Raw genomic sequence first — 14,693 nt, 5'->3', positions numbered from 1 at the left:
GCTCGCACCACAGCATTGATTTTTTTTAAACTTACAAAATATATTGAGAAAACAGAAGTCAGGGCACTCATGAATCAAAGCTAAATCTTTCGTAAGTGTTTCAAGTCCAAGCTTGTTATTTCGTGCAATAATTCTCCAAATATCAGCACAGACCGAGATTCATGCAAAACAATCACTCAGTATAATTTAGAGATATGATATCCATCAAAAATAAAATCGTCGTCCTTGGAACCAAAATCTTTATTACAACAACAGCCAACACGTGTTTCGTCCTATGAGATATTCACTCTCAAAGACTTCATCAGGGCTTCATTCAAATTAGATAAACATGCTAGTATATCCGACTCATTAATCTTGGTATCCTTAATAGTCAACACGTGTTTCGTCCTATGAGATATTCCCTCTCAAAGACTTCATCAGGGCTGTAAGAAATCTAAGCAATGACTGCAATTAATCAATGCACTTAACCAAAAGATTAAACCCCAGTCACCGTAATATTTGTGAAGATATAGCTATTACAATTTGTGACTTTAGGTGACATGAAATTCACTATTAAATAATCAACAGAAGGCCACTGAAATAGATAATATGGATCCAAATTCAAAAACAATTCTTTACAATATAACTTGAAATAAGAATAAGTAAAAAAAAGGGTAAAAAGTAATCAAACAAATGTGAATGACACAAATGCACATGTCCTCCAAAATAACTGAATTGCTTTAACCCAAGTAAATACAAAGGAACCAAGTAGTGAAAATGAAAAAGACACCAAATAAAACCAAAAAATACCCAGAGTGCCAAACAATAGACAGCCTAAAATCCGACCTGAAGAAAGAACGCTACATACCTTTATTCAAATTAGATAAACATGCTAGTATATCCGATTCATTAATCTTGGTATCTAGAATAGAAAACAATGACCCAATATAAGCCCAATTGAAAATCCAAGCCCAATAAGAAAAAGGTCAAAGGAATCATTAAATATGAGGAAAAAAGATGAAAAATGTGATTGTTATAATCATTTAAAAGCCCTATAGTCCAACATACCCTTAATAGTCCATAATAAGAATTTGTTGATAGTAGAAACACTGTAGCGTGTAAAACCACTGAAAAAATAATGGATAAAGTAACGTTAAAATTAGGATAATCGCTGCAGGTTAAAACGCTCTGATCCGAAAGAAACAAAACTTTGCACTATGTTACAGGCTGAAACATCCATCATTATGCCCAAAGAAAAACACAAACACTCACTTATCAATAATATCATAAGTCACATAGTTAGAGGGCCGCGTTCCAATCCACACCCAGCACCTCCAGTATCCCGTTGATTATTATATCGGAACCGCCAGCCCGGGAAATTCAATTTAAAGCGTCCACTCGGACGCCACATCCCAAAGAAACAGAGAACGGACCAGCAAAAACCACGCACGGGCGCCATCTTTGAGTTACTAAACTCGAGTAAGAACGAAAAAATGTTTTATACCCAAAGCGGCCGCCATATTTGAGTTTTAATTGTAGCGTAATACAGCATAAATAGACAGAAGCCAAGTCCGTAAACTAAAGAAAAGTATACAAATACCCGTCCTAAATTAAAGAAAAAAACAATTCAAGAATAAAGAAATCTTATTTACAGCGTATACCCAGACGCTCAACAGAACATACTAAAAAAACTGACCTGCCCAAATACGCGCGGGCGCCATCTTACAGTTGATAAACTCAAATAAAAGCGATAAACTAGCCAAAATGGCCGCCATATTTAGGTTCTAACTACAGCGTAAGATGGAATAAATAGAAACATAAGTCCAATCCGCAAACCAGAAGAATAATACAAGACTACCAGTCTAATATTTAATGGACAATCCATGTTAAGAATAGAGAAAGACGTAATAAACCTGCATAACAAATCAACCCACATAATACCAAGACTTTACTCATAAGTTATAAATAAAAAGAGGACCTGTTACATTCGTGCCATGCACATTATTCACAAACGGAACCGATTATTTCAGATTCAGTATTACTACAAGAACAAAATATTGCTTACAGTAATGTAAAACATGTTCAGAAATACACAATGTGGAACAAAGTGGCATATATAATACATACAGCTAAAAGCACAGTATATAAGCAAAGTCCATATGTCAAATCAAAATTCATATAGCACAGATCTTACATATATCGTATTAGTCCCCTAAATAGTACTCCATTTCAAAATTGGTGTTAAGACCTTCCTCCACCGCTCTGAGTTTTAGGATCCAGTAGCATTCCTTTTTTCTGAGGGCTAGCTCCCTATTACCCCCTCTGGGATCCTTAGCAATTAAGTAAAATCCAAAAAATTCAAAGCTTTGTGTATGTCCTTGTTTAGAACATTGTCTCATGTGACTCACTATAGGATATAGTTCATCCTCCTGTCTTAGGGCCCTGAAATGTTCGCCCACCCGTGTTCTAAGTGACCTAATAGTACTGCCTACATAGTAGAGGCCACATTTGCAAGTGATCATATAGATCACAAATTTACTGTCACATGTGATGTTATGACTGATATCAAATTGTACTCCGGTAGAGCTCCTAAATGTAGAAATACCTGATTTGGCCCACCTACACATGCCACAATGTCCACATATATAAAAGCCTTTATTACGGCTCGAAAGCCAATTGTCATGATGCTGTTTATTACGGTAGCTGGGACATAACATATTCTTAAGGGTTCTGCCTTTTCTATACATAAAAACTGGGGTAATAGGGATCATTTTCTTAAGTATGGGGGTCTGCTATTCATACATACCAGTGCCTATTCATGCATTTACGTAGTAAATTAGCTGTTACAGTGTAATTAACTACACAATGGATATTGTTATCCCTTGGTCTGGATTTCTGATTGAGTGTGTCAGATCTTTTAAGATGCATTACCCTGTTGCGAGCCCTATCAATCACTAGAGAAGAGTAACCCTGTGATTTAAATCTATTACTCATATTTTCAATGCATAGCATAAAATCACTCTCTAGGCTACAGTTCCTCCTAGCCCGTACCATCTCCCCATATGGTATAGAATTGATTTGATGTATTGGATGTGAACTCTGTGCATGTTGAATTGAGTTACATGACATATTTTTTCTGTACAATCGTCTCTCCACTTTATTGTCACGAATAAACAGTTCCACATCAAGGAAAACAATATTGGTCACACTGTGTACCAAAGTGAATCGAATATTGTAAACACTAGTGTTCGAATAAGTTATAAACTCATTAAGTTTTTGTAGATCACCAGTCCAAATCATCAAACAATCATCTATGTATCTGCCCCAAAAGAGTATGTCTGAATTCCAATCACTAGCTTCCTTACTCCAAATCACATTTTGTTCAAAGAATCCCATAAAAATATATTATTCCTCAAAAATTATCTTAAATACAATCAATACATTAACTCTGAGACAAATATACCTGCATACCACGCTTTTTCCATAAATTGGAAACCCTCAACATTGTCATATTCTTTCAAACTGCTCAAATCAGTCATAAATGCATAGTGAAATGTGCTGTTTATCTGTATCTGGAGCAGCATTCAAAAGAGGAAGATTATTCCATGAAGGGTATATTTATATATGGAGAAAAATGTTAGTTCTCGTTTGTTAATGGTTATGTGATATATGTTCTTTAAAGTGTTGCTCCATAGAGTAGCATAAAAAGATTAATGCATAATGATAGCCTCTGGTCTTGTAATAAAAAAGAGGAGGAGGGGAGCAGAAAAAGGCGATGAGAGAATACTAACTCATCAGAATACAATGAGAGAACATTGGAAGCAGGATCTTGGCATGGTTGAAAAAACAAACCGAACAAACATCCCTCGTAGGAAATGGAGAAAGCAGGGAAAGGATAGGAAAATGAGGAGGTCATGGGACCCCTTTCCTGATCTTGCAAAAATTAAAAGGAAAGCAAAAAGGAAACATCCACCATTTAAAAGGTTTATAATCCGACATGACGATGGAAAATACACGTTATCAGGTCTGATTCCAATTAAATAATGCATCATGGTTGACATTTATTAGGTTGGCACTTGGGAGCGTGATAGAGCACCATACCGAAGAGCTCAGGCTAGAAGAAATGGACAATAGGAGACTTGTGACAGGTCTGATGATCGCTCTGCCCCATCATATGATCCATAATTACTGCAATAATTGCAGTGTGAGAAATTTTAAATCAAGTGCCTTTAATACAGACTTGCACTGTGGCTTCCTTAAAAGCGCAGGAATTAAAGATGGAGCACAGGCAATTCTTCAGTGCCCTCTCATTTGGTTGGTCTGTTTCTTTTCTACGAACTTCCTAAAATCCTAATTTGACCTGATATTTTAAAAAGAGGACCCCACTGCAACAGCAAGGACTTGATTTTGAAAGAGCATTCGGTAATCTCGCTGCTGGCTGTCAACATTGTTACAAGTGAGTTTAGAATCAATGCTGGTCCTACTGAGGCGTTTATCAGCAACATACTGACCTTTCTCACATTGGATAATGGAAGTATGTGCGAAACACGTGTCTGAATGTCAGGGTTAAAATCTGATAATCAGCAGGGCAAGGGGTGGCAAGGGGACTGAATAGTGTGGGGGGATTGAGAGAATCCACAGTTAGAGGCAGAGTGAGACTGGTGTCTCTCTTAAAGGAGATATTCTGGTTCAGCACTGCAGATTGAGGAAACATGCACTGTCCAGGACCATGATTCTTTTGCGCCTGACAGGCTGGATAAATGCTGCTTCTCGGAAATAAACATTAGTCTTCCGGCTGGAGAGTAGCAATAGAAAACTTTGGAAAGGCAAAAGGAGTGGACCATGGAGTGACACGAGAGCTATACAAAGACTCTTAATTTACTCTTTGAGGCCAGTGTACAGCAGCCAAGGAAGGAATCATGTAGTCTTGCCTTTAAGCAGAATATCAGTTGGGCAGCATATTTCTGGGTCCATTGGAGTCTCGAGATGGTGTACTCTGGAAACCAGTGTAGGGGGCACTACTGTAGACCTGTCAATAAGTACACATAGTGAAAACTGGGGAGGTTTTAAGAGGCAGCTGCAGGAGGGAAGGGCTCATTGCAGTTGGCATAGATTAATGGGGGCATTCTCAGTGGTTGCAGTGCTGCGAGGAGTGAAGGATGGAGCATACTGGAATGAAATAACTTGCAGTTACCATAAGTGGTCCAAGTGCAGCCCACTGAAGACCCCAGATTCTCCTTCAGAGAACAGAGGCATTTATATACTGTATGGCTGCTATTTCATCCCCGCCTAAGCTGTTGCTCAGTGATGATCCTTATGGGTCCAGCACTGCATTATGACCTACGGAAGAAACAAACCTCTGAGTTGACCCAGTACAATTCTCTGGACTACACAAACAGAGCCTTCTTAGAATGAGTCTGCTCAGTCGGGTATTGTGGTGGTGGACTTTCAGTAAGGACAGGCTCAGATATGGAAATTGCGTTTTCATAAAAACTGCCCATATGATTGTGACTGTTTCTTTTTCATTTTGAAATTCAGACACATCAGTGACCATTGTTGTGGTTTATCCACTGCAACCTGACCTAATGCCAAAGAAGTTGCACCACTTTATACTTGACCTACTACCCCTCCCATCTTCCCTCGACCTAACATTCACGATACCTGCCAAGTGCATGTTGCCTGCATAATTTATAGTACATTTGATTTGCTGATGGTGTTCTTAAGTTGTGTATACCTTAACACTTCGAAGAGTGATTTGTTTAATTTTGTATTAACTCTTTTTGTACAGTTTGGCAAATATTTTCTTTGTAAATCTTTGCCAGTGTTGTCACATTTATAGAATTCAGGCCATTCTGCTGTGACAAAAGAATATTGGAAATTAATGGAAGATGTAAATAGGCTAGGTAAATTGGAGCATATAACTTAAGCGAGGGAGAACTCAGAACAACTTGACAGCTCTGTTCACAACTTCTGCTCATTACTTCTTTTTACATTTATCTTTCAGTGGCATAAGTAGAAAACGCTTGGGAAGAACTGCTTAGCATTTGCAGTTAGTCCACTTAGAAGCTAATTTCCTCTTATCTCCTTTACATCTGGTCTATGAAGCATAAGAGGATTGGTGATGGAGTGCGAGGTGGCTGAATGGAGGCATGGGAGTGAGTCGGGGGATTGAGGTTCTGGAGAGCCTGGGCCCCTGTTTGGGAGGTTGTGACCACACTAAGCTCACATGCGACTCGGTACATGGTGCGCCCCAGTACGCTGCCACTCTGCATGGAGCCTACAGCTTCAACTTATAAAAGCTCAGAAGTCATCCATCTGCTATTCCAGCAGGTGCTACCCAAAAGTGATTTGAGGAACAGATGTTGAACAGGAATGCCGAGGACAGCCATGGTTACATTTGACAGTCTTCCCATTCTTGTGGATCAATAGAAGCTTCCCCCGATCTTGTGAATTTTTTTTAATATAGTTTATATTTTTTTTAGTAGCAGGCTTTAAATTCCATTTTGTTTCCTCTTCCTGAAATTGAGACTTGATGCTCTCTTAAATCCCTTTGTCCTCAGTACAGTTGCACAGGCTCCTGTTACAGATGACATTTATTTTTACTTGCCTCAGTACCCCTCTACGTCTTGATTTGACTATTGGCCAATGTTCCACTCTGCTCCGTTTCTTCAGTGCCCTAACTGAATATTGAGTCTTCATCTAGAAAATGTGTTGAATGAAAAGCTGAAGTGACTACTAACCATGAACATTTGGGAGCATTTTTCCCCTTAGAGTACACTTTAAACAGATTTTTGCTGCTTATCGTTTCATATTGTTTGTCCACGTTTTGTTGTTTTGCTGATTGATAATTCCAGATTACAGAGTTTTTGAATCGTTGAGCTTTGTTTGCACACTGTTGTTCCACATATGTTTTATTCACTGCTGTTTGCACTGGTATCTTTGATTTCATGCCTTTGCCTCATGGTGCTTTGTGGTGAACCCACCCATCAAATGTTAAAAACAGTGTAAGGCAGTGTACCTACAAAGCAGAGGGGACGTTGGGACAGAAAGACAAAACCATGTAACAGGTACATTGCCAATCCTGTTTGAACTAAGCAGAATGGTCCTAATCTCAGTGCCCCATTGTCAACCATTTCAGCAGACGGGCTAGGTGAAGGCCACCATCAGGACTGGAGCGAACATAGTTCACAAAATATTCACCTTTGTGGTATGACTCTTTTAGGACATGCATGAGAGGGAACCAATGTGGAAGACTGTAAGGTCATAACTAAGAAAGATCTAGTAAGGAGGCCTCATAACTGGCTGTGTGCTGGAGACATTTGCTTAGTCTCGCATTGTATTTCACTTCTTACATAGTGTGAATATCACCAAACACTTTTTAATTGTTAAATTATTGTGAAATTTTTTTTTTTTTTTTTTTTGATTTTTTTTTTTCTATTGTGAATACATACCTCTGTTGCTCCTTTTCATACAGGCATTTGTTCAACATTAAGGGTGTAGAGATAAGTCAACTAATCCGTAACAAATGACTCATGGATAATTGCTGGTGACTGAAACATTCATGACCTCTATTTCGGGTCTATGGTTTGCCCTTGTTGACTGTTATTGTTGAGCTGCAATTTTTTCCACAAGACCTCTGTCTGTTTTCTGGAAAATGTTTTCTTGACCTACTGAGCCGCCACGTTTGAACTTAGTTTGATTTGTCCTACGTGCCACAGGTTTAGTGAGCTGCAATGTTTGCATGCTACCTCATCAGACTTTGTATAATCCTCCACTGTGCACATTTTCATTGTGGCACTTTGCACAGTGAATATGGGCGTCTTTTTATTTTACCGTGTAGAAAATGAGCCTCGTCCCTAAATCCTCTAGCACAGTGGTTCCCAACCTGTGGTCCGGGGACCCCAGGGGTCCGCAAAGCCTTCTCAGGGGGTCCGCAACTGTTTAGAATTTAAAAAACAATTTAACAGATTAGGTCCTCAGCTTTCAATAATGACTCAGTGGGGGGGGGGGGATCCCCAGATTCCAATAATGATTCAGTGGGGGTCCTCGGCTTCCAGTAATGATAAAATGGGGGTCAAAAGATTGGGAACCACTTCAGTTTGGAGCCCTTTTTTATTTAGGTCCTTCATTAGCCAAGACCTGTTTTTTTAATGTAATTAAAAAATGTAAACCTATGTACATGCAGGGGCTTCCAGTCGGTTATCTTCATCCATTGGTCTGTTCAGCTGTAATTCACATTTTGCCACCTCCTACTACCGCATACTGCATGGAGCAGGAGGTTAGACCACCATAGCCATTGGCTCCCCTCATTGTGATTGATTGTATTTTGCCTGAGCACAACGTGCATGTGTGCTTTAAAAGAGGTTCCCCTTTCAGTGCCAGCTACTTATGGACGAAAGTGCCTTTTGAAATAAAAAACAGTGTTTTCCCTTTTACAGTAATTTATTTAGCTTTTACGAGGGTTCAGCAGCTCATCAGGAAATGGATCTTGTTTGACTAATGCCAAAGCACCCAATCAAAAATGGTTCAAATATTCTCGCAGGTTCTCACTCGAACCTGATGGCGTTGCACGCACTATCCTCCAGTCTAGTTTAACTTTGTGTTTACGCGTGCCTAGAATCTGCATCGCCTAGTCCGCTACCGCGGTTCCTCACTTTCAACGAGCTGTTTAATTTCACAAAACATGGACAGCGGAGCTCCTGCACACAGGCTCATCCCTGCCATGACTTTGCTTGTGCATGGAGGCCGGAAAGCCGAGGATGCCCTCTTTTTACTTACCGAGGGCAGCAGGACCATCACAGATTAGACAGTGTTACTGCTTCCACTATAAATATTGTGTCTATTTCCTTACGAGAATGCTGGAAATCAGTCATTCTGTACAATGTTTGAGCAGTACAGTCATGTTTTTTAATCCAAAGTTTCCGGATTGTGTCATTTCCAATTTACAATTTAACTAAAATGCACAGAAGCCAAATAAGCGTTCGAGGCTGCCCTTCAGTTCTGCCAAAAAGCTCCTTTAGGAGGGAGGTCTGGGAAGGAAGATAAACAAAACTGCAATATTTTTTCATTTCAGATAGGGACGCTGATTCATTGCTTTTTCTCAATAATATAGAAGGTTTTGTAGAATATGTAGTATACATTTTCTATGGTTTTGTGCGTGTTTTTGCAGGGTTATGAGGTGTATACTCACTCAAAAGCTGTGATATTTATAACTGGATACCTGGTGGTCACCAACAGCCCAGAGCGCCCCTGAAGAAGTCCTCAGAGTGGGTCTGCACACAGCAGTGCGGCTGCCATGTGCGGTATTTGCTCATACCTCCTGCCCACCTTCACTAAGAAGACTCCCTCCTCCTCCTAAAGGGGTCTCAGTACTCCCTTTCTCCTGTCTGTGCTCTCTGCGCTGCTTTACCTTGCACTCCACTAAACATAAATGTTTGCCACTCTCCTCTCATCTAGTTCACTTTCCCCTGTAATTATTTTCACCTTTGCACATCTCCCACTGCCCCTCTTTTACAGCATTTCTGTTCTCTCTGGCCCTCCATTTTCCAGCTTATCTTCTACTTTCCTTTCTCTATCCCTTCCTTTTTTTTCCCCCTTTTCTATCCTTTTCTTCCTCCCTGTTTTCCATGCCATTCATCTTGCGCTTTTATGTGTTCTTCGGGGTCTTCTTTCTTTTAGCCCCTTCTCCACTACTTTTTTTTAATCCCTTAACCCCTCATTTCCTTTTTCTCACATTTTTTCCTCTCTTCTACTCTCCTCTTCCATCCACCTTTTCCACCCTTACTTTTCTTCATTTCTCCTATGGTGATTGTTGTTCGTATCTTTATCCACCCTTCCACCATTATATTCCATCAGTTTTCCTCTTGTTTCAGAACTATGGGCCATATGTATGAACACATTTTCCCATTGACACAAAATTGGTAAAACCCTTTGATACATCTGGCCCTATCTTTCTTCTCTTCTGACTTGCCTCCCCCTTACAGTCCTTCTCGTTTTTTCCCCTTTGCAGCTTGTTACCTCACTTATCAATATTTACTTCCCCTCTGCTGACTCTCCTCTCTTCCCACTTTCCCTTCCATGTGGGAGCGCACATTTCTCTTCTTCCGCCCCACTTTTCAATGCCACCCATGCTGAGATTTAGCGGAGATCACCGGAAACTGAAAATGTTTGTAGATTCAGAGTACGAGTCTGCGAAATTTACATGATTTGCTTTTGAGCGGTTACACAAAAAGTCATGAAAATTATGCAAAATTATGTATAAGTATGCAAATGCAATTTTTGTTTTTAAGTGATATATTTGAGCTCAAAATGCTTCTGGTGCGATGCATTTTCCTCTAAACAAAAGACCAAAAACACATTTGCTCTGAACAACAACCACTACCATCAGGGGCAGCTCCTCCGCTATGACAGAGGAGCGTCACACAGCCCCTGCGCCAGCAGCAGCAGCTGCAAACATTTTACAGTAGAAACATAAAAAAATGTTTATTATGTTTTTACTGCAAAAGGGGAGGGGATACGGGTGTGACAGGGACTGAAGGGGAGTACACAGCACTCCCCCCCCCCTAAGTGCGCACGTATGTTTGGCCAACGGTCTTGGGCCAGCCAAACATACATGCGCACTAGGCTCTGTCCAACCCGGCAAAGCAGTGCCAGATTGGAGAGAGAAGGCAGAGGCGCCCAGCCAGGGCGCTCCTTCCAATCCCACTGCTGCTTTCATGAAAGCAATGTTAGGATTGGACGCAGGGCAGACTGGGAGCCTGTGCCTGCAAGTGAGGAGCGGTTCAAAGGTGGTGCAGAAAAACAGGTGCGTTTTTTTTTTCTCCCCCAAAATCTTTTGAGGTTGCTACCCCCCCCACCGCCAGCCCTGCGCCACCCCACCCCTTCTCCCTGCCGTGACTGACTAGCATTCTTTCCTATTGTGTTATTCCGGTGCTCCTGCCTTAGATATTTCCCATGAAAGTGCTGTAGTGATTTGTTGTAATTTTATTATTTCAGGAAATGTGCCTCACAAGTGTAACATTAATTTACCAAAACTAGTATGAGTTTACACCAGCATAACAGAAATGTTGCCTGGGCCTCTGTAGTGCACTTCCTGACAGCCTGGACTTGATTGAAGTGTACATGAGCACAGCACCTTGTGGTGGCAAATATTGCTGCTGAACTAAATAATACCTGCTTACTATACACTTACTTTCCACTTTTTGCTGTAGTACACTCGGTGCACCAAGTGAATCATAGGTCATTCTTGGATTACTGCTGTGCAGTGATGAGTCAGTTATCAGTATTACAGTGTGTGCTTCCACAGCTGTTGTTAATCCATGCTCAGAAGTAACACTGGTGCTGTCTTCCAGGCCTCCTTTTTAAAACGAGGAATTACTCGTATGCATTTTTTTTACCTGGGACACTAATTTCCAAAGTCCGGTTTATAATATTAAAAAACCTAGTAATGTCATGTGTAAGTTGGACTACTGACTAGATATTACACGTGTGGAATGACATTTGGGTGGTGTTTAAGGGACACAGAAAGCATTTGGTCATGCATACACAGCTGGGATTTATTTGTCGACATGGCAAACCATTGAGTGTGAAGGCATTCATGATGACGTGTCAGCTTAACATGTTACAACACGTTTGTGTCAGCATTCACTGCCTCCTACAGATCCAGACAACATCAGCTGATTTTTATGGTAGAGAAAGCCAGCATGCCTGGGCTCTCAACTATCCTTTAGATGAGAGAAAAGTAGGAAGGGCAGTAGTAGAACATCTTGCAAGACTTGAATATGAATTCTTTCTCTTGCAGCCTTCATAACTGTGGGCCCAGCAAGGTCCTCCCTTTCAAACGCAAGAATACGGCTCATATGACTCACAAATGGCACCACTTAAATAGTCCTGTTCAAACACAGATCACGTGGCTTGGAGAAATACATACAGAACTCCTGTACTGTGTCTTCCTGTAGAGGGTGAATGATCAGGGTCCAACCTAGACATCTGTATCCTTCATATGTATCCATCTATCTATATCTCACCACTATCCTATATCCTTTGGTGTATTTTTAGCAAAATGTACTTCCCTTTTTTGGGGCATGGAGCCTGCGGTATGGTCCCTCACCTAATGTCACTTGAAGGAATCTTCATGATTGGATGTGAATTATAGACATTGAAGACCAAATTATCTGGCAGGTTGAGAAAATATGCATCAAGAAAAGACAAATTATGTATATTAATATGGCAATGCCAGAGGAAGTTTTATTTTGCTATTTTATCAGCCAAACACAATATTATTTTGACTAATACTTAGCTTAATACGTACAGTATTAACACTTGAAAACAGCAATCAACTGGAAGTTGATCAGTTAAGTTTTTCAAGGTCTCTGCCACATTGTGCATCAAACATGGTTGTCTTTTAGGTGTTATCCAGGCATAATAGATGTAAAAAGGGGGCTTTCAGCCAGCTCTTCAGCCAGTGGTCTGTCATTCATATTTTGCCTACTTCAGCTACTGAGTATTTCACTTTGAGTGACTGCGGTTAGCTCTTTTACAAAGATGAGATGCAAACTGAAGGTATTTCCTGTCAGCGCTAGTGTTTTTTTTCATTTTTACTTTAGTGTTGCGTTTGTGCTTAGAGCCTAATTTAATAGCAGGACATTTTCTACCAGCTGTTTGTGTTGCTTTTTATGCACATGGAGTAGCGTTTGTTCATCTGACGGCTGCTATTTCACAGCATACCAGATTGTGTCCATTTGAAATTGGTCTTTATAAAATGATTCCTTTTTTAAGGAGGCACACAATGAAGTGCTTGCATAACTCTCTGCTTGATGAGCTGTGTTTTTCCACATGGTAGACCAAGCTGTGTTTTTCGTATTTTGTTCTTACCAAACCCTAGCGTGATGAGGGAGTGTAAATTTTATATTTTTTCTCCTCTACCCAGCCTTGGGAAGGAACGGGCTTTAGTAGATCTGGCCAACCTCCAGCCTGTTCTTTTCCAACTCTGATGTACAGTAGCCAGCATGTTTTGACTATTAGAGGAAAGGGCTTGTTAGCAGGCTTTCATTATAAACGGTGTCCCTGGGCAGCAATGAGGGGGAATTTTCCAAGACTTCAGTCAGGAGTGGACGTCAGCTGCCTCACCTCCCGTATGGGTGGAATATCTCTTTCTCGCAGTTGAACAGGAGTCATCAACTTGCAGGCATAAGAAAGATGAAGAGCAGTGATAGGCCCTATGGTGATGAATTTTGACTTTTATTCTTTGCTTTGAAGTTATGCTATAATATAATCAGATATATTTTCTGTGTACGTTGCAATTGAGAATCACTTTGATATATTTTCCTTTCATTGCTGTGACTACTTTTAAACGTGTGCCTCCAATCTACTAATCTCTTCTCTCAGGAACCTCGTGGTGAAGTAATAATATTAGTCTTCTTTAAACTAAGAAGTGCATTCCAGAGATTGTTTTCAGCTCGGTCCTTAATGAAAGCAAAACATATGTGTATGGCAAAGCTAGCTGTAGGGTGTTCAGCCAGAACTCATCCATTAGGCATGTTGTTCACATTTTTCTTCCACACACTCCAGAGTGTATCATGGGGCAGTGGGTCAGCCAACGTAAGCCATCGGCTAACTTCACTGTAAGTTATTCATGCTGGACATTCTCAAGGAACACATCTACACGCAAAGTAGTTCCCTTTGGTGCCAGGTACTATGATAATGTGTGTGCGTTTTGTTTGGATGTGTTTGGACCAAACAAATATTTTGTGGCTTTAGCAATTATTTTTTTTTTTTATAACTTTTTTAATTTTTTTATTTTTTTATTTAGAACACAAGCAACAATGCCAGGTTACAAACATATACTCTTCAACAATCTCTGAAGAAGGGTCTCCACACCACTAGACCTAGCTGATCCCCATATATTTCAAACATAAAAAGTATAATTGGGGATCATGATTCACAAAGAGAGGGAGGTCCATGCACCCCAAATTTTAAAGTGTTTGGAACATCCCCTTTATTTATATTTTTCTTGGTTCACTTTACAAAAGAAATTCATACCCTTTTGCCAGGTGGACAGGGTGAGGGGGGGTCCTAGGACCTTCAGCGCTGAGCAACATCCTGTTGGCTATCAAGTATTCCAGGCCTGCAAATGTCTGATGATGTCTATTATCGGTCCAGTTGTCCATTATCTCAAGCACACAGGAGACAGGAACTGCTTAGCTGTAAAGTTTAGCGGTCGTTTGACCAAAGCATGGATAGATGACAAATAGTGCTTGATGAAGGGACAGGTCTAGAATAAGTGCTAGAGGGTCCCTTCTAGATCACCACATCATACAGCATGCTGAGCCGTCCTCCACAGTCTAACTGGCCTGTAGTATATTCAGTGGAAATAAGAAAATTGAATCAAGTGCATGTTGGAGAGGATTTCCAGGAGGCGAGGGGGCCATCCTGACCTCTCACTAATCCTCATTCTCCAGCGCCCCTAAATCTGCTGACCAATCAGCTCTGAGTGTAAACAAAGGGTTTAGGGTGTTAAGTAGGAGGGAATTGTAGAGCCTGGAGATCCCTTGACGTCTAAAGTAAGTTTTACTTCCAGCGTCTTTAATTCAGGGACCTGTAAGTGTTTCCTGGTATGTTTCTAGGGCATGTTGGGCTTACAGAATATTTAAAGAATTTGAGTACTCCTCTTTCAGGTGGCCAAAGGATACTATGCGGTCTTTGTCCCATAAGTC

At 40.5% G+C, this 14,693-nt stretch overlaps 1 protein-coding gene across 3 annotated transcripts in view; it reads left to right on the top strand.

Moving 5' to 3' along the window:
- PARVB (parvin beta) overlaps positions 1–14,693 on the top strand; it is a 431,399-nt gene that overhangs the window by 208,052 nt on the left and 208,654 nt on the right. The window lies entirely within an intron of this gene.

The sequence above is a fragment of the Pleurodeles waltl genome, chromosome 4_1, assembly GCF_031143425.1.
Source record: "Pleurodeles waltl isolate 20211129_DDA chromosome 4_1, aPleWal1.hap1.20221129, whole genome shotgun sequence".
Lineage (NCBI taxonomy): Eukaryota > Metazoa > Chordata > Amphibia > Caudata > Salamandridae > Pleurodeles > Pleurodeles waltl.
This window is presented reverse-complemented; position numbering and strand designations above follow the sequence as displayed.